Genomic DNA, 22204 nt, shown 5'->3' with positions numbered 1-22204 from the left:
TACATGTTAAAAGCTCCATTCATCTGACATTTAGAAAATTGAACATTTTTCATGTTTATTGCTTAATGAAGCAACACTGGAATATTGTAATAATATTTTTTGAGAACTCAATGACATATATTACAATAGAGTCTTCCCCAAGTCAAACCTGACAGCTATAAATAGCACTGTTCACTAGTAAGCAATTTGACAGCTTTTAAATGTCTTCCCCTTATTCTATATTTTGGGGAATGTTTTATTTTCTGCATCAGGATTATGGAGTATATTAAGTATTGTGGTGGTTTTTAGGATCTTGTTTACATATTGGCTTTTAAAATTAGCTGTAGATAGTATCATGTATTATAAAGAAGATAAATTCAAGTGCCAGAGAGATAATAGAGGGCCTAGTATGTTTTTCTTGCACAACGTGCAAGTTTTTTAAACATTTGCACATGTTTTTCAGGAAGGATCCCTAAGCAATGAACCAGAAATAAGCCATGAGTACTGCCTTGTGGTGTGCCAAAGCCAAAACCAACCAACCAACCAACCAACCACAAATACAAAATACCAACTAAGATATAATGAAGGAATTCAATAAAATTTTAATGGCTAAATTATTAAATGAAGAAATTATCTATTACAGATATAAAGTTAGATAAGTTACCAAAATTTTAGCTGCACAAATTTAGCATCTTTAAATGTTATATAACTTTATCTGTTTAAAAAATATTTTAAAAACATAAAAGACAGCTGTGACAATTAAGAGCTCATGAAACTTGAAGTCATATAACTTAATCTGTATGTTATTTTATATGTCCCTAACTAAAATGCAAAGCTGTAGTAAAGCTACCTTTTAGGTTACTTCCTGGATTAAAACTATAACATGTAACTAACATTTTGTAGTTATTTAAAAGTCCATGATCCATTTAAATACTGAGGGAAAAATTACATGTTACTAAGATGGAGTATTTTAATTTTTCTGTTATTATCACACTGCATTCATCATCAATATTAGGTAATCATGATAATGGGCAGTGTCACTAAATAGGTTTTATAGGAACCAAGCTTTGAATAATTGGTGGTTACACAGAAAGAGATATTTCAAAAAATTATTTCTAGAAGAACATGAAAAATATATGGATATTGAGAAATAATCTTGTATTTAGCAATATATATAAGCTTGAATAAAATTAAAGTGCTGAAATTCAGAATGATATGAAAATATAGTATAAATATTACCTATTATAAATAATAATTCATTTAAAGTTTTAACAATTTATTACAAACTATTCCAGAATTTATGCACTAATGCAAAGTAATTCACAGTATACTTTGGGTTTAAAGAGAAATAAAATGTTTTTTTAGTTCTTTTATTTTGTAGCCTCACTTGACAGTGCTCAGGGATTACTCCTGGTGGACTCACAGGATCATATGATGTGCCAGGAATTAAACTTGGGTTGACTATGTTCAAGGCAAATGCCCTATTCTTTGTATTGTCATGCCAGCCCTGAAGTTTGTCCTTATCTCTAGGAATCACTGAATGTTTCTATTCGGAAGCTTACTCACCAGTTTTGTACAGCATATAAAGTGCTTGCCTTGCATGCAGCTGTACATGTTCGATCCCTGGCACTTCCATATGGTCCTTCTACAAACCCTCAAGTGTAAGACTTGATACAGCTAGATATAATTCAAAAATAAAAAGAACTAGAAAATTAACTATAGCTTACTTACATAGTTTATCTAAAAGTACAGAATATATAAATGCTTAATCAATGTATATATTGAAATATTTATTTCTGCTTTGGAATTTGTAAATATGTAATGAACTTTATCTATAATGTTACTGATACCACCATGTAACAATAATCTATTTGTTTTACAAAATTAGTTGTTTTACAAAATAATTGTTAGTAGTCTGTTAGCTTCTAGGGCGTCTCTAATTATATAAATCTTTATAATTCTTTTTATGAAAAATTATTCATGCAGTTGTGTATCACTTTTAATATATTGTACACAATGTAAGAGGGGGGGGCAGAAATATTCTCAAAAATAAGTGAGCATATGACCCATACACCTTTGGGTTAAATTCAACAGGAACATAAGAATTATAGAGGTCACAGAGACACAGGAATAAAATTCTATGAAGAAGCAACAATAAAATCATTTTTGAGAGGTTTCAAGAGCTGAAAAAATCATACACCCACATCATTGATGTCAGAAGAATATCAGCTAAAAGAGACCCACGTAAAAGCACCCCAAGGTATATCCTAGTCAAAATGATTAAAACTACAGATAGAGATAGATTACTCAAAGCAGCAAGTTCAAAAAAAAAATTACATACAAAGATGCATCCTTAAGATTCTCAGCAGATTTATCACAAGCAAACCTTCAGGCATGAGGCAGTGGTGAAATATAGTTTAAAAAAATTCAATGAAATGAATGTCTTGCCACAAATACTTCACCCGACATTCATTCAGGTTTTCAGGAAGGATACACAGCTTCACAGAAAAACAACAGCTCAGGAACTTAATAGACTTAAAGCCAACCTTAAAAACAACTTAAGGGTCTATTTTAAGATAAGAAAGACACTACAAACAAAACTATTTTTTTTAAAAGGCACAAAATCCCAGATCAATCATCTCTCTCAACAACTGGAATATTATCCAATTATTAGGAAAAATGAAGTCACAATGTTTGCTTATACTTGATTGGATATGGGGATTACTATGTTGAATGAAATGAGTCAAAGGGAGAAGGATAGACATAGCATAATCTCACTCATCTGCAGGATATGAAAAAAATGATAGTATGGTAATAATATGTAGAAACAACATAAATGATGGCCAGAAGAACTAGTACATGATAAGAAGCTTGCCACAAATAGTGGTGCAGTACAGAATGGGCCACTATGACAATGATAGTTGGAGCTGATCTCACTGGATCAGAACTGGGTGATAAAGAGATAAAGTGATAAACCACAGTGTCAAAAAAGAAGGAAAAAGGAGAGAAAGAAATGAAATGTCTGCCAAGATGCAGGCAGAGAAGGGGATGGGAGAAGGTGGAAGGGAAACTATGCACATTGGTGGCAGGAAATGTGTACTTGCAAAAGGTGATCCACATTGTATGAATGAAACTCAATCATGAACAAATTTGTAACCACAGTGCATAAATAAAATAAGTATAAAATATATTTATTATTAAATATCTGCAATGAGCTATTCAATATTCAAAAGATCACTAAAATATGTGATAGTTTTTTAAAATAATATATAGATATAAAATATTTTTGGTTTTATTGTTTGTTTTGGAGATATACCTCCAATTATGCTCAGGGTATTCATTCTTTTTTTTTTTTTTTTTTTTTTTTTTTTTTTTTTTTTTTGTTTTTGGGCCACACCCAGTAACGCTCAGGAGTTACTCCTGGCTATGCACTCAGAAGTTGCTCCTGGCTTGGGGGACCATATGGGACACCGGGGGATCGAACCGCGGTCCATCCAAGGCTAGCGCAGGCAAGGCAGGCACCTTACCTTTAGCGCCACCGCCCGGCCCCAGGGTATTCATTCTTATAGATTTTTGTTCAGGAGTCACATATGGTAGCTTTGAGGACCGTAAGTGGTGACAGATATGAATTCTATTATATATGCATGCAAGGCAAGACCTTAGCAGCTAAACTATTTCTCTGAACCCTAAAAGTTACTTTATAGAACTTTTTAGTATATACATAAGCTGCTGTCTTATTTTTTAAAAAAATTATTCTTCCTTCTATTTCTTAAGAAGATAGAGAAGTTAGGCAAAACATTCTGTAAGTAAGACATAGATTTTGCTTGTACATGGAGGATAGGAATTATAAAGATGGAAAAAGTCAATTTTTGATCCAATGCAGTAAAGGTCAGTGATGGCCTCAAGTACATTTACTCTGATGTGAAAAGAATAAAACATCTTAACTTCCATGAATACTTTTATTTCTACAAATCAACTTTACTCCTGAGTAAACTATCATAAATAAACAATGGTAGTAAAGATATAAATTTAGTTTTATATGTGATTTGAGAATATAAAGTATATAATGGTGAACTGGTATTTATGCATTCATCTTTAAAATAAATGACCTGATTTCATAAAGAATGCCTACTATCATGATGATTATTAAAATAATTTAATATAAAAAATCATTTGTTTCAAATAGTGGTTTTTCAAATTATATTTAGAAATCCATGCTACCCCACAGATACTGTTAGACTGACCTCACTGTATAAGTGAGGGTATATAATAGATATTAAGCCAACATTAACTGGGCTTCCTATTCATCTGTCTTTCTCCATATTACTATCCACATTTGATCCTGCTTTGATGTGTTTTATGTTTATTTAAATTTCTCCTAGCTTTTACTTACAATAATGGTTATGCCTGAGAGAAACAATTGAATACATAAAACACTTTGTGATATGTTTATATGAATTCCTGTTAAAGTACCAAAATTATGCTATTATGGTCTTTTATCACCTTACTGTTAGTCTTTTGGCATGATAGAACATGAAGGGTTCCAAAGTGCCTGTAATATTCATTGTCAATTGAGATGAATAAAAATATATATAAGAAGATAGAGGAATTAACCTAAAAAAGTGAAGAGTGGAATGGATTTGGATGGCTATATGAATGAGAACTTCCAAGAGTGAAATGTTTTCAAATGTTACAGGTTTTCTAAATCTTTTACAATAATAAACTTTGAAATCTGTGTACAAAATCATTCATGACAGAAAAATAAAAGCTATAGGAATACTCTTCCATGATTTTTCCTTCTGTGGAAAGATAAAGTCTGAGCAGCGGTAGGGTGTTCGCCTTGCTCGCGGCCAACCTGAGTCTGACCTGGGTTTGATCCCTGGCATCCCTTATAGTCCTCCAAATCTGCCAGAAGCGATTACTGATCACAGAACCAGGAGTAACCCGTGAGCACTGCTGGGTGTAGGCCCATGAAATGAACGAAAGAAAGAGAGACAGAAAAAAGAAAGAAAGAAAGAAAAAAGAAAGAAAGAAAGAAAGAAAGAAAGAAAGAAAGAAAGAAAGAAAGAAAGAAAGAAAGAAAGAAAGAACGAAAGAAAAGAAAGAAAGAAAGAAAGAAAGAAAGGAAAGAAAGAAAGAAAGAAAGGAAAGAAAGAGAAAGAAAAAGAAAGAAAGAAAGAAAGAAAGAAAGAGAAAGAAAGAAAGAAAGAAAGAAAGAAAGAAGAAAGAAAAAAGAAAGAAAGAAAGAAAGAAAGAAAGAGAGAAAAGAGAAAGAGAAAGAAAGAAGAAAGAGAGAAAGAGAAGAAAGAAAGAGAGAAGAGAGAGAAAGAAAAAGAAAGAAAGAAAGAAAGAAAGAAAGAGAAGAAGAAAGAAGAAAGAAAGAAAGAAAGAGAAAGAAAGAAAAGAAAGAAAGAAAGAAAGAAAGAAAGAAAGAAAGAAAAAGAAAGAAAGAAAGAAAGAAAGAAAGAAGAAAGAAGAAAGAAAGAAAGAAGAAAGAAAAATTTGAAGTTCTATCTTAGGGGAATGACTATACTTAGGAAAAATGAATGAAAATCATCAAGTAACACTTGTTTTACTAAATTTTATATGGTGATTTATTAAGCTTTTGGATTAGAAAAAATTGACTTATTTGAACATATTGTACATGTTGCCACTACTAACCAGGAATGATACTATCTTGTGATAAAGTGTTTAAATATATATATATTTAAAGAATATATATCATATATTATATATTATATTACATATATCATATATATGATTTTGGTTTTGATTTTGGTTTTGGTTTGATTTGGTTTCTTGGTCACACCAGCAGTGCTCATGGAGCACCTTAATGCACAAGAAACATTTTTATTAGTTCTTGGGGACCATAAAGAATGCCAGCAATCAAACTCAGGCTGGCCCTGTGCAAGGCAAGTATCTTCCTTACTTCACTAGAGATCTAGCACCCTGTATTAGATATCTCATATAACAAATTTACTACAGTTTTAACAGTTCAGAAAACAAACTATTTTATCTTATAGCATTTGGACTCAGCTTTTCTCTGTTATATAACACAAAGTCACCCAAGGCTCTACGTTAAACTAGGCTGTGTTCTCATCTAAAAGCTCAGTTGAGGACATCTATGACCTAGTTCTTTCAATTGCTTAGCAAATTAATTGTCATGAAATTATAGAACTGAGAGCCGTAGCTTATTGATAGTTGCAGATCAAATTCATCCTAAACTATTAACTGCATTTAGCTCCTAAGTATTCCATTCATATTTCGTAAATACTACCCATATGCTTCTTTTTTGTGTGTGTGTGTGTGTTTGTTTTTGTTTTTTCGGGACACACCCATTTGATGCTCAGGGGTTACTCCTGGCTAAGCGCTCAGAAATTGCCCCTGGCTTGGGGGGACCATATGGGACACTGGGGGATTGAACCGCGGACAGACAACTTATCTCTAGCGCCACCTCGCTGGCCCCCATATGCTTCTTATGTGGACTTTAGTTGGCTACACTAGATTATTGCTTAGAATGTATTTTTGTCTCTATATTCAAGAATATAATTGTGGCAGCACTCTTGAGATCATATGTGATGCAGATATTGAACCCAGGTTAATCCCATGCAAGCCAAGAACTGTATGCACTGCAATGTCTGTCTTCTAGTCCCTCATGTGAACTTTCTTAAATAAGCCACACTATCTAAATATCAAAGACTGAAACAAACTAGAGAAAGTCACTATCAAACAGTAAATATGAGCATGGAAAAAATTACAGATTTCCATCGTATTTTTATAGCCCTCAAGTCATAGTTTCACCATTGGGTGGGATATTGTAAAACCTTGAAACTATGAGAATCAAGGTGGTGAATTAGGACCTGGAGTCTGTCCATCCCACTCCTGGATATGCCAAAATGAACTAATAGGTGAGAGTAAGGTAGATAAATAATTGTGTGCTATATAAGAACGAATATTTATAGAATAACATTAATGAAATGATAAAAGAAAACCTAAAGTAAAACATAATGAGTACCTATGCATTATCATGAAGGTGACTTAAGGTAGAATTTCTCCTTATTCTGCTTGCTTAATAGTTTACACTGTGTTATTATAACTGCCTGTCAGTATTTAGTTGTGTTGACAACAAATTAATGTGGTAATTAGTTCTCACTGTTTAAATGAGGTTATTTTAAAATGAGTAACAGATCTTTTGGACTTTTCAATCCAGATACACCTGCATCCTTCCTCAGGCAATTTTCTTAGAGAAACTGTGTCACCTGAAGCAATGGCACATGGCCATTTAAAGGAGTGTGGTTACAGATAAAGTTGACAGAGTGAGATTTCAGGTCTAGAAAAAGCCTGAGGCAAATAGATGATGTTTAGGTACTGAAACTCAGACATATTATTCAGTTTGTGCCCTGGCAAGCTAATTTATTCCAAACTTGTGAAGCTTTGTTTTGATAACTTCTGGGTTTGTTCTTGGCTCAGTGCTTGTTTGACTGAGAAGTCTTTCTTTTTAAGTAGTTCCTTTTGTCATGACAAATGTTAGTTAGGGGAATAATGAGCTGAGATTATGAGTCCTTACAGGAGTTTAATGGTCATTGCTATAGACTTTGCCCGCGGAAAGGTATTTCTGTCTCAGTGTTTTGCGTACCCTGCAGGCAATATGTATGTGAAGGGTTCATTTGATCATATATGTATGTATAAGGACAACGATGCAAGTGTTACAAGGGGTGCTTGAGCACTTAGTTTGAAATGTTTAAATCTTGCAGCAGGGAGATGATTCACAGGGTAAGAAGCTTTCCCTGCAAACACGAGACATAGTTGAATTCTTACAGATACATGTACTCAATAAAATAATGGCAGCTCTGTCATTTGTACCTGACACCTCTGTTCCCTGTGACCCAGGGTGCTGAAAGATATTTCCAGGCATACTGCTGCCAGCTGTGTGAGTACCACAACTAAACAAACTATAACTCTCAAAGAGCACTGCAACTTAAAAAAACAAACAAACACAAAGATTGTTTTCTCAAGCATTGAAGCTAGCAAGCAGTGTTGACCCCTGCTGAGCAAGGCAACTACAGAATGTGACCCCTGTGAGCACTGAGGCTGCATGAACAAGCACTGGAACAAGACCCAATATGAAGCCTGCAGTGAGCACAAATGTCTGTGCAACCCCTGGTCATTTCAACAACAGAGGAGAAGAAAAAAGGAAAAATTCCAAGAGCTTGTTCAAAGTAAACATTTTGCAAGGTTTTAAAATCCATTTACTTCTTAAGCCAGAAGATGAACGATAAATACAGAATGTTAGCACTTATCTGAGGTATTTATAATATATACCATATATACATATAATACTCCATGAATAAACAAAATGGTCTAAAGGATATAATTTCTGAACAACGTAGGTGCCAGGATATAGCGAGGAGAAGCAATCAAATCAAGTGAACAAAGGGAAACACAAGCCTCTAAGATCTTTTATACCATAAAGAAACCAGCAACAAAGGATACAGCTATTAGAAAGAACATGTGTTCAATCAACCTCTTACTACAAAGACCTATAATAGGGTTCTAATGTATTTATCCACAGATCTAGGGGCAGAATGTGATTGGAAGCCAGGATCCCCGCTGCAGTGCTTACTATCAATATGTGCTAATGCCATAAATTTATTAGGTATAAAAATAACTGTTCAACTTCTTTGTCAACAGAGGTTCATGGTGATATAGGGTGGACACCCTAATTTTGCAATTTTGCACTCAACCTTAACCATTTCCTTTTTATTAAGTCTTCTATTAGTACCTAAAACATATGACCATTGAGACCACCAAAACAGACAACTGCACACCACAGAATTATGATACATATCCAACTCACCGAGTACTTTTGCAAATTACTATTATCCCTTTCCCTTTTTTTCTTTTCTTCTTCCATCCTCTTTTATCTCCTTCTTCATTTCGAACTATGATAATACAATATCATAAAGCCCATGCTGCCAGTTTCTTTTTAGGAAAGAAACCTCTATACACAAAAGACTGTGGATGACATTAAATAGGTAGCCACCTCTTATAGTGCCCACTATCATACTGCTTAGTACTCTAGACATGAAAATTATGCTTATCCTAAAATGCTCCAGCCACAATCTAACCCTGAGAACTTCACTTAGCCACTTAGTAAAGTTTACCCCTCTAGGTCATTTTTCTAGCTGTGGCAGATCCACCACAGATCTTGTTTTGATCCCAGGCGTCCTAAATGGTCCCCCAAGCCAGGAGCAATTTCTGAGCACATATCAGGAGTATCCCCTGAGTGTCACTAGGTGTGCCCAAAAATAAAAAATAAATAAATAAAATTCACCCTTGTCAATGATGAAAATCCTAAAATTGAAAAACCTTCCCAATCCGAGGCACCGGCCCATTTTTTTCCTTTTTCTTATTTTTTCTTGATTTTTTTCTCCCCTCTTCTTTTTCCTTTTTTCTTTTTTCTTTTATTTCCATCGTAATCTATATTTTAACTATTGCACCAGAGTTTCTAGGGAGAAGTCATGCAGTGCTGGGACTGTTCTTATACCTCAGGTTAGATCTTGGATCCAAACTGAGCCATGATCTAGCTCTCTTGCTATTAAAATACAGCAATGCTTGTCAAAATATCCATCATGTATCATGTCATTCATATTTGTCCTTTAAATAAATAAAACCTCTGCCAGCAATAAATGTAAGCTGACATACTGTTGATTAGGCATTCCTAATCTACAAAATTTCCCTTGTTCCACAGGTAGTCTGAAAGACTAGAACTTTTTTTTTTTTAAGAAATATATCTAATTATGCTGTGGGGCTCACTGTGATATGGTACATTTAAAGGCATCTATGTTGTGGACTGAAAACAAGGTCTCATACATCTATACATTTAGTTGAGCCACAAATTTTATTTTTCATCATGGTCCAGTTATAATTTTCCCCATCTCTATTACTTTTTCTTCCCTAAAATGGACACATTATAATTCCAATGAAGAGCAGTATTGTGACCCATCCTTGTTAATTTTAAGTATTTTACCAAAGGGGAAAATGGTAGAATTTGTTGATAGCTTAAAAATGTTTTCTTATATTCAACCTGAATATGAATTTTACCATTTTAAATTTTTATCCCCAATAGACAAAGTATGTTTCCGTGTTTATATTACCGTTGGAAATGACTAGTGAAAACTGTTCTGTTATAATTTAACCTGTAAACAAACTGGCTAAATTGAATATTTCAGCAAGCTTAATTTATCAGATAGTAATGCTCAATAAGTGTGAAGCTGCATTTAGAGGCTTGCTATTATCTCTGGGGAACAAAAAGGCATAGGGTTAAATCCAGAAGTTTACAAATAATCATAGGTAAAAGTACAGTCCAAGAGTAATGTTAGTTATTTCGTTTGTTTTATATCTATAAAGTTTAAAACAGTCCCAAGATTGTACTCTATGAAATGAAATCTTACTTGAGAAGCTTTCAATATTGATATAAATTTTCCACCTGGTGCTTTAGCTAAACGTTTGTACTACTAGTATTCTGGCCAATTTTAGGCGATTAAAAGCCAAAAAAATTTTTTTAGTTTTCTATCTTAATGAGCTCTTTTGCACTATAGTAATTTTAAAATGTCAGTTTAATCAATAATATGTACAGTACCAAGCCTTTGGGTATTTAAAATGTCAGTTGTTTAATTTTGAAAAATGGATATTGCCCTACAAAATCATCTGGTCAAGCATTTGCATTATATTATGCTTAGAAAATAACTTGTATTGTACTTAGAATGTCTTCATCAATTATATCAAAAAGATATAAGGCTTAGGGAGCTTTACTTGTGGTTTGCAATTACAAGATATCAGAACCTGATTAATTTTCTCCAATTTATTTTACACACAATGCAACAAAGTGGCATAAGAAAAAAAATTAAATTGCTTTGTAACTGTTCAACTTATTCTGCTAGAGAATTATATTGATTTACCCCACCACAGATAAAAGATATATAAAATTAATTTGCATAATAAATAAAAAATGTTCAAGTTTTCTAGATGGCAGATATGCCTGTATGTATGTAATTTGTAGACAACTGTACAAGTAAGTGATAATAATCAATGTTGGTATATTTATGTAAGTACACACACATACATTATTTCCTTAACATATATAAACATATATCTGCAAATAGTCACATAATATTTAAGGTATATATGAGTTAAACTATTGTGAAATACATATGGTCTTTCTGTTATTTTGAACTAAAATCTAAGTGAAGGGCAAATCCAAAGTACAATCTAAGGAGTTCTGTGGGGTACCTCAAAGATAAAATTACTAAAATTGTTAAATAAAATCATTTTTGTGTTTACACCTACCTGGTGGTATTCAGGGTTTATTCCTTGCTCTCTTTTCAGGGGTCACTCCTTACAGTGTTCATGGAATAATATGTAGTTTCAGAGGTTGTACCAGGCATGGCTGGATACAATGCAAATGTCTTAACACCTTTTTTTTCCCCTCTGGTCCAAACTGAGATAATATTAATGTGTATTTGAAGATCAAACTTTATTTCTATTATAAAATATGATTTAAAAATCAAAAACATAGCAATGTAATAAATTAAACAGTTTCCAAATGTAAAGTGTGAATCACACATTTTCTTCATTGGTTACTGTAGGCAGTATAATCTATGTAAAAACAGATATTTACTTAATGACAACCAAATATTTTTCAAAGACTATTATTATTTATTTATTTATTTTTGTTTTTTTGACCATACCGGTGATGCTTATAAATCGCTCCTGGGTTGGGGAACTATATGGGACGACAGAGGATCGAATGCCTGCCTGTCTGTCCTAGGCTAGCGCGTACAAGACAGCTGCCTTACGGCTCATGCCACCGCTCTGGCCCCTAGAGGCTGTTATTTTAATAAAAATTTTAAAAACTTTAAACCAGGCTCACATTTGTAGAAATTAATGTATATTTCTGTATCACAAGTCTTAGTTTAAAGCTGATAATTTTATGATGCACTTAGATTACGCACCCTTCAAAACTAAACATTAAAACAGAGATTCAAACTCAGTTCTGTGTGATTCTGGGATTTAGTCTTTTCCTTCTGTACCTTTCTATCCACCAGGTACAATAGATCCTGAAATTTCTTATCCTGAATTTATGTCTTCTGATCACTAATAGCTGCTCCCCTGTTTGTTTTTTTTTATTTGAAAAAATAAAAAGATTCAAAGATGCATCTGAGAGAATTCATGCTCTATTGCATATTGTAGTGAATTATTTTAGGAGAGACTTTCACTTAGACTAGAGGATTAGGAGACCTAAAGGAGGATGCTTAAAAGGAAGAGGAACATTAAAATTGATTATGCAGACATGAAAGATATTTTACAAACTACTATAAACTGAACATAATTTCATTTGTTTTACTTAAATGTTATAAAATATTTTAAAGTTTATAAATGCTGTCTTACATATAAAATGAACAATAATTGAACCTAGCCAGGTAAATATTTAACATACATATTTTTAAAAGTATAAGTATACTTGATATGGTAGTTGATCTTATGTGAGATGCAGCTGCACAAAGGAAAAAGTAAATATAGCAATATTGGCAAATCATTAATAATAATTAATAAAATAAATTACTATTTTATTATATACTAGCTGCTAGGCACTTGGATTCTCCCATGTTCTCTCTTCAGAAAGCATTGGGGAGTTTGAAGTGTTGCTATATAACAGATGGTGAATGAGAAAAATAACAAAACATCCTTGATAAATATTGATTGTATCCTATAATAGACTAATGAAGTCATTATAAGTAGATCATTTCATTATCAAACAATCATTAAGAAAGAATTATATGGTAGACACTGGGATTAAAACATATTAAGTTGCATTTTGTGATTACCAGTTCAATAATATGTAGACAAAGTGATAAAAGGAGCATAATTGAGGCATTTGTTCACTTACATCAAGACAATGAGGACTGTTAAATGTTATTTTTTTTTATCTCTCTCTGTATTTCTTTTGCTGTTTGTTTATTTGTTTTGTTACAGGCTGATCTCAGGGTTTACTCCTGCTCTGCACTAAGGAATCAATCTTAGTAGGGATCAAGGACATGTGGTGCTGTGGATTGAACTCATGCCGAGCACATACAAGTCAAATGATTTGCCAAGTATACCATTTCTCAAGGCCCAAGATGGGGCAATATTGTATTGCTTATAGTAGATGTATTTGCTTTGAAGTCTTGATGCCAACATGATACTAATATTTCCTTTAAAAAAAAGTGGAAGGCAGGGAACAGGGGTGGAGGGAGGACAACATTAGTAGTGGAAGTGCCCCTGATTCAATGTCACTATGTACCTGAAATACTATTGTGAATGATTTGTAAACCACTTTGGTCAAAATATAAATTATTAATATAAAAAGAAAGAAAAGAAAAAAATGTGGAAGGGTAGAGAGAAGAGTTAGTACAGCCAGTAAGGCTTTGACTTGAATGCTGCTGAACAGGGTTTAGATCCCGGAACCTTTAACTGTGAGCCCTGCCAGGAATAATCTCTGGCCACAGAGTCAGGAGTATCTCTGAACACAGCCAGATTTGACTCAAACGATCCCTATCATGCCAAAACTTCCCCTCCACCCAAAAAAAAGAAAAGAAAAAAAAAAAAAAAGCAGCATAAGGACATTTTTTTTTTTTTTTTTTTTTTTTGGTTTTTGGGCCACACCCGGTGACACTCATGAGTTACTCCTGGCTATGTGCTCAATAATCGCTCCTGGCTTGTGGGACCATATGGGACGCAATGGGATTAAACTGCAATCAGTCCTAGGTCAGTCACATGCAAGGAAAACACCCTACCACTCCCATAAGGACATTTTTAAGAGACAGGATACTTGGAGAAACTATAGTCGTCCCAAATAATTGATTTACCAGTGTTCAATATGCAATTCACCAAGACCTGCCTGGTGCCTGATAAAATTTTAGGCAGGTTCATTTGTTCATTAGTGTGGTTGCATTTAGACTGGAAAGAAGCTATACTACTTCCAATATTCCTTTCAGGTCTCAGATAGCACACATAAACTGAAGTGTCAGTGATACATTAGTCAATGTTTGGAGCACAATGTAAAGAAAATGTAAATAAAATTGCTAGTACTTGAAGAAACCAAGATATATTTTAGAAGAACTGTGTTAAAATTAACATAACAGGAATTAGTAAACTTTGAAATCAGTTCTGCCTGTATTTTTTGAATTAAATAAAAACAATATAAAAGTCCTTTCCAATTCAAGAAAGGTATTTATTTATTGAAACAAAATATTGGGAATTACTTCTGTTTAAACTTCTTTAAACAATGTGCAATGAGAAATATTCAAAATGATAATTTTATAATTTAATTATATTAATCAACTGCAAATTTAAAGTTAGCAACAATGTTTTCTTCATTTTTTTTCCCTTGGTTTTTGGTTTCTGCGTCACACCCAGTGACACTCAGGGGTTATACTTGGCTGTGTGCTTAGAAATCGCTCCTGGCTTAGGGGACCATATGGGACGCTGGGGGATAGAACCATTCTAGGCTAGTGCGGAAAAGGCAAAAACTTACTGCCACCGCTCAGGCCCCTCTTATCTTCTATTTTAAACAAATTCACTGAGTTTTTATTTAATTTTGAATTTCTTTTTTAATTCTTATTTTACAAAATAATATAATGTTCCGAATAAGCTCAAGAAATAAATCTTGATATAATAAAATTTTATGCATAATTATTTATATGTATATCTTTGTATGAGTTAAATATTATCAGTTTGCCATTCAAAATAATCTGAAAATTTATCAATATAAATTATTACTATGGGCTCATAAATCCTTGAAATTGAAGAGAAAGTTAATATGATTAGAATGAGCAAAATCTTCTTAAAATTTTATTTACCATGTCATGGTGAAATCAAATATCGAATTCAAAACTCCAGAATATAGAAGCAAAATTTCTATTAAAATGACAGTTACAGTGAAACATTATATAGAGAGATTTTTCAGGAAAGGAAATTGACACCTCCTCAATTTCCCTAAGCAACATCCTGTATTCAGTATTTTATAAAATTTCTAAATTATAGGCTACAAAAGGTAAATCCATATTTTTTGAATCTCGTACTAGTAAGTTACTTTGCAAGAATTAAAAAAAAGCAGAATTGAAAAGGTCACTGGCATGTAATAAAATATGAACTATATAGTATATAGAACAGATATGAAATATTTAAAGAGATAGTTCAAAGAATATGGAAGAGACTTAGAAAAGACCATTCTGGTTTGGTTCCATGAGAGTCTTAATCTCCAAGCTAGACATGCAAATACCTTTGATTATGTCTTGGTATTCAAATTACTAGCAGTATCTTCAAGAGAGATTGTCATTGATTAATAAGGCCTTTTCTTATAAAGGATTTTATCTCTCCTTTGCTGGGCAGCATTCAGCATAACAGTCATGACACAGATAAAATCCTAACCATTATTCTTGAGTATTCCCAATGTGTTTTTAGAGGTTGAAGTAAGTCAACACTATCATATCTAGAAAACCCAGATTTTACACCCAGTTCATTTTACTCTAGCAAGTCCTTCAGCCTCTATGGATTCCTACTGCATCATATTTTTAAAATATAAAATAAAATGATAGCTTTACAATCTAGATTAGAAATTAGCTTAATTTACTAACTATATATATAATGAAGTTTATTGAGTTGAATTGAGTTGATTCATAAATGATTTAGTCATGCATACACTCACTATAAAGAGATGATTTTCTTTAGTCTATAAATTCTACATACTCATTACAAAGTTTTTCTTTCAAAATTCTTTATATATCTAGACTATAGTAAATATTTTAAAGGAATTATAGTATATGTATTAAGGAAATTTGGGGAAACTAATCTTAATATACTATGGTGTTTCATTACAATTTGGCACAATATTTGATTCACCCAGTAAAGATTTGACATTCTCAGGAGCAGCAGTCTGACATCTCCGTAGGTAATGGTCTATCTTCACACTCCTTTTTCTTTCTTTCTTTCTCTTTCTTTCTTTCTTTCTTTCTTTCTTTCTTTCTTTCTTTCTTTCTTTCTTTCTTTCTTTCTTTCTTTCTTTCTTTCTTTCTTTCTCTTTCTTTCTTTCTTCTTTCTTTCTTTCTTTCTTTCTTTCTTTCTTCTTCCTTCCTTCCTTCCTTCCTTCTTTCTTCTTTCTTTCTTTCTTTCTTTCTTTCTTTCTTTCTTTCTTTCTTTCTTTCTTTCTTTCTTTCTTCTTTCTTTCTTTCTCTTTCTTTCTTTCTTTCTTTCTTTCTTTATTCTTTCTTTCTCTTTCTTTCTTTTCTTCTTTCTTTCTTTCTTCTCTCTTTCTTTCTTTCTTTCTCTTTCTCTCTTTCTCTTTCTTTCTCTCTTTTTTCTCTTTCTTTCTTTCTTTCTTTCTTTCTTTTCTTTCTTTCTCTCTCTCTCTCTCTTTCTTTCTTTCTTTCTTTCTCTCTTTCTCTTTCTTTCTCTCTTTTTTCTCTTTCTTTCTTTCTTTCTTTCTTTATTTCTTTCTCTTTCTCTTCTTTCTCTCTTAGTTTCTTTCTTCTTTCTTTTTCTCTCAATTCTTCCTTTTGCTCACATTTTCTTTCTTTTTCCTTCTTTCTCACTTCTTTCTCTCATTTTTTCTTTCTTTTTCTTTCTTCTTAACTTCTTTTCTTCTTTCTAACTTTCTTCCTTCCTTTTTTCTTTCTTTCAACTTCCTTCCTTTCTTTCTTCCTTTCTTTTTCTTTCTTTAATTCTATTCTTTTCTTCTTTCTTTCCTTCCTTTCTTTTTTTTTCTTTCTTTTTCCATTTTTTTACATTGTATTTTTCTCATTTTTTATGTTCTATAAGAAGGATGAAAGTTCTGAAACCACAGTGAATTCCTTAAAACTCAGTGATCAGAGATGTTACAGCATTTGGAGGAATACCTGATGATATAAGATTAGTTAATAGAACTGGATTTTTGAATGCTATTCCTTTTTCAGAGTAATAATTTAAAGGACAGTCTCTAAATAGTATTCTGATCACCAGACTTTTACCAATTTTGTCAGTAAAGATGGTGATTGTAAAGAAATACAGCTTAATTAAAAAAAATTTAAAAAAAGTCAAATGTTGAATTGGATTGGGCAAAGGGGATAGCTGTAGTGGTAATAGACTGGATACCTGTCATTTAAGAGATCCTGTACCTCCCAGATTCTAAGTGTCACAGCTGTAACCCTGATAACCCAGAAGAACTTTCTAATTTTCCCTGGTGGCCCAATTGACAAGCATCTCTGTGTTGCCTAAATTTGAAATACAGAATAAGGATGCGAACAATGGCATGGCATGGCCTCAGGTCCACTGAATTATGAATCCTAACTTTGATACTTATTGAAAAAATAGAATGGGGAAATTGACTGTTGAATCCTAAATTCAAATATTTTCTTTATTGTTATCTGAGAACCATGACATTTGAGTAATAAATTCACTAGTAAACATATTGAAAGGTATCTGTATAAGGCTACCATATTAGATTATTGTATATATTACTCTAATTACTATGAAATCAAATTATAAATAATGCTTCCTAATGTACCTAAAATACTGTGATTTTTTTTTTTTTTTGGTTTTTGGGCCACACCCGGCGGTGCTCAGGGGTTACTCCTGGCTGTCTGCTCAGAAATAGCTCCTGGCAGGCACGGGGGACCATATGGGACACCGGGATTCGAACCAACCACCTTTGGTCCTGGATCGGCTGCTTGCGAGGCAAACACCACTGTGCTATGTCTCCGGGCCCGTAAATACTGTGATTTTTATATTAACTTTTTCATGACAAAAGGTAGAGTGTTTCTTTAATATCAGTCTTGTTTGATAACTTTTTAATACTATTTTCCATAGTATGTGATAGGTACAGTTTTATTAGAAGTATCTATTAAATGCTCCAAAGATTCTGTTTTTAAATTGTGCAGTAATTATTCTTTTATATATTAGGAAAGAAACTAGGCTTGACACAGGCATTACCAAGAAGTGTTTGCTGAAATGAGTTATCTCAATGATATTAAAGAATCAATTGAATATCAGTAAGAATTCAGGGGAAATATCTACTGATTAGGACTTGAAATGAGAACTTTCATAGTGTTATCACCAAGTTTAAATTTAGATGAAGGTGTAATGGCAATAAATACTTGCTCTCTAATGTTGAACATTTGCTAGAAGTATTTTTGAGAAGACTAACTAGAATGTTCTAAAAATCCACAGGATAACATCCTCATTAATTACACTTTTGAAGGTGACATACTTAAAAGAAGAACTTCAGAACCATATTTAGAAAATTAATTAATTGGAAAATTTGGTTCGAAACTTTCTTGAAGTAAAGTCTACTGGTAAAAAAACTGTATCAGGGCTTTGATAATGATCAAGATATTTTAACAAATATATATTATATCAAACTTATTTTTCTTAAGATCCATAAAAGTTTTTTCATTTTAATTTATGAACAATAATAATAGAAATGAAACAACTGATCAAAACTGTTTTCAGGTTTTTTGGTCGTTTCTCAAATAGCTCTAAATTGAGAAATATTTGTACAGATACACAATATTAATATTAATGTTTACTTTAAAAATGCTCATCTTGTGAAGCAAATGAAGTAGGCTATCAGATAGTTCTTTTACTTAAATTCTATAAGTTTATGTTCATCAAAATTTTCTCAAAAGATGAATGCTTTATCGGATTTCCTACTTACAATAAACTTTTCTATTATAAATTCACAGAGCCTTGTATTTATTCATCAGATCCATTCAATTGTTTTATTTAGTGATTCCTATACTAAGCATCATTAGAAATTATCACACTTGGGATTTTAAGAGCTAGAATATGTCCCACAAGTGTTGCAACAGTGGCCAAGCAATCCCTGGCATCACAGGGTCTGAGAGCACCAGTTGCCCTCACATTTAACTATGGGCAAGTTGGCTGAGAACTCAGGGAATGGACCCCAGGCCACCTGACTAACACTTGGGAGATCTCTTCCAGTTGAAAGTATAACCACAGTTACCTTCAATGCTTACCTTAAATGTATGTTTAAGATAAATGCAAATTATAATCAAGAACTTGCAAAGATAAATATAATGTATTTGAATAATGATAGTTCACACTTTGGGAGTTCTAAAATTGCTGGTCACAATTCTAGCATTAGCATTCACTTAAATGTATTTATTAATTCACCTATATCTTAAAACTATCCCTTTTTAAAAGATAATACAATGAACTTTATTTTATAAAGCAGGGAAATTATAGTAACTCTTGGCGGCAGTCACATCTGGCAGTGCTCATGAGTTACATCTGACTCTGTACTCAGAAATCAATCCTGTCAGGCTTGGGGGATGATATGGTATGCTGTGGATCAATGCTGTTGTTGAACAGGATCAAATTTGCATTTGTATTACAATGCAAATGCCCTACCCACTGTGCTATTGCTCTGGCCCTAAAGAAGACTTATAGTACCCAGAAACAATTTCTTTAGTGTCTTATTATAGTTTGGCAAGTGGAATTTTAGGAGTCAAATTCCTTGAGTATAGGTATGAATCTTGTGTTAAAAACCTTTTTGTTATTCTGAGAAATGATGGACAAATTATATGATACGTAAAACATTATCGAAGAAGACTCCCATTTTTATTCATTATATATTTGTAAGTGCTATTTAAGATGAGACCAACCATAAGAAGTACATGGCAGAGAAAACTGAGAAGAAGGGAAATGTTTTTATCTATCAGAGGAGTTGACCAGATAGTTCATGGAATGGGATTAAACTATTGGTTCACTGAAGTCTGATTAGTAAATTATAGGACTGAAGATCACTAATAGGTGGGATTGGAGAGATTAGATATGATCAGAGTGTTAGGTGATGGGAGAAGGGAAGGAAGGAAGGAAGGAAGGAAGGAAGGAAGGAAGGAAGGAAGGAAGGAAGGAAGGAAGGAAGGAAGGAAGGAAGGAAGGAAGGAAGGAAGGAAGGAAGGAAGAAAGGAAGGAAGGAAAAAGGGAGGGAGGGAGGGAGGGAGGGAGGAGGGAGGGAGGGAGGGAGGGAGGAAGGAAGGGAGGAAGGAAGGAAGGAAGGAAGGAAGGAAGGAAGGAAGGAAGGAAGGAAGGAAGGAAGGAAGGAAGGAAGGAAGGAAGGAAGGAAGGAAGGAAGGAAGGAAGGAAGGAAGGAAAAAAAAAGGGCAGGTCAGCAACAATAAAAGTAAATCATAGTCCTATTGATATTAAACTACAAAGTCAAGAACACAAGAAAGAAGATTATTTAGGAATCCATGAGAATGATCATTCTAAAAGACAGACAATAACTTAAACTGGGGGAAAAAAACCTAAACATGTTAGGATGTGAATTAATTCAAGATATATCTGAGAAGTGAAGAAAAATACCCCCTGGCTATCGGGTATATTGGCCATTGGATTGGGATTTTCTATTTGCTGCATTGCTTCCTAAAATTTTCAGTTACTATTACTATTCTGAATTACAAATTTTTCTTTTTAAATATGGAATTGCAAAGAAATTTTTACTAGAGTAGTTTAGTTAATGTAGCGTAGGGCTGCTTTTCATTAATATTAAGTAAATTGTAATCCAGCAATTCTTGTTTCAATGAAAGGGCACATTGTTTTGTTTTTTGATTTTTTTAAATGTATTCGTCATTGTTACTTCTCATTATTCATAAATTTTTTATAAGTTCATTGTTGCTATCCTGCCAAGCACTAACCTAGGGCACAACTGGCCTTTTCTCAGCAGTGTCTAATCAGGATCACACCCCCTTTTTCAGGGTGGGGGACTAAGCCAGCATGACCACAGTCCTGCTGGTATTCAGCCATCATGCCTGTAGGCCAGGGGCCTTGGCAGTTACTAGTTTAGTACATAATTTTTATTCTAGCACTGCAATTATTTGATCATCAAAATAAGGATGCTAAATGCCCTCGGTGAGACTTAGTTCTATCATTCTTACAAATACAGGCTTAGATCTTGTTATTTACTTCTAATAGTCTATTATTTTATTAAATATGATTAAATTTATTAAGCTTTTGCAGATACTTTTTATAAAATGTTATAATTAGCTTAGTTGAATCAGACATAGTATTGCTTCAAGTCATGAAGTCATAACATCTTGCTTTTAAATCTCAAATTGGTTTTATACTTGCATAGATATAGACATAAAAACATCTCTATGTTCGAAATTTTGCCTGGCAGTTAGTATGTGTTTTAATGTTTAAAATTAACTTAATATTTGAGTCAACTTTTAGTATTAGAAAATTAAATTAGCAAATACAACAATTGTTATAATATACGATTTTATGTATAAGTATTTTTATTTATTTTATTGCCTTTAACATTTAATTTGTATACAAAGACAAATGTTGTGCCACTAGTATATGTGTATGTACCTACAAAATATTTTATAAATAGCTTTCTTATTAAGTATTAAGTAAAATATATGGTGGTTCAAAATAAAATATTCATATTCATCATAAAATTTCCACTTTTTATAAATACAACAAAAACTTAACTTAATTGGCATAAAAAAGATGGCTAGATATTTCTTATGTATTGGGCTTTTAATTATAGAAGCAAGTAAAAATTAAATATCTCTACCAAGTAATAATCCAGTCTCTAAGAATTCAAGTATAACAAAAAGAAAACTACCAAAGAAATCCAGAATGATGTTTTTTGTCATTCTGTTGGGAGCTACCAAACAAAGCTTTTTAAAACCAGGTAACTAAAAATAGAGATGAATCAAAATTCTTTCTTTATTACTGTTTTTCTCTACTTGAATAATAGGAAATGTGCATTTCATAATAAAGTAAGCTTTAGTGTACTCAAAGTGCAATATTCTTTTTTGGCATTATCTAGCCACTTTTTTTTTTTACTGGAATCTCTTTAGAATGATTGAGTCAATAATTTAAAAAATTACTCTTAATAAATATGTTTTAGTAAATGTCAAAGTCATAATTATTTAATGACTACAATTTCTTACCTTTATTCTATTACTATAGCAAATCATGTATTCAATTTAATGTATTAAAATTATTATTTTAGCTTCATTCTATTCATTAGCATGACCATCACTTAATATAAAAATTAAGATTAATGTGGGTCAGAGTGGTGACCCAGCAGTAGGGCTTCTGCCTTGCACACAACTGACCAAGGTTTGATCCCCTGATGACCTCAAAACAAAACTAAACCAAAACCAAAATCAAA

At 32.6% G+C, this 22204-nt stretch overlaps 1 protein-coding gene across 1 annotated transcript in view; it reads left to right on the top strand.

Annotated features, from left to right (window-relative positions):
- The window catches only part of LINGO2 (leucine rich repeat and Ig domain containing 2), a 1160605-nt gene that overhangs the window by 461563 nt on the left and 676838 nt on the right, over window positions 1-22204 (top strand). The window lies entirely within an intron of this gene.

Source organism: Suncus etruscus, chromosome 1, assembly GCF_024139225.1.
Source record: "Suncus etruscus isolate mSunEtr1 chromosome 1, mSunEtr1.pri.cur, whole genome shotgun sequence".
NCBI classification, from domain to species: Eukaryota; Metazoa; Chordata; class Mammalia; order Eulipotyphla; family Soricidae; genus Suncus; species Suncus etruscus.
Note: the sequence above shows the minus strand (reverse complement) of the source record. Positions and strands in the feature narration are given on the sequence as shown.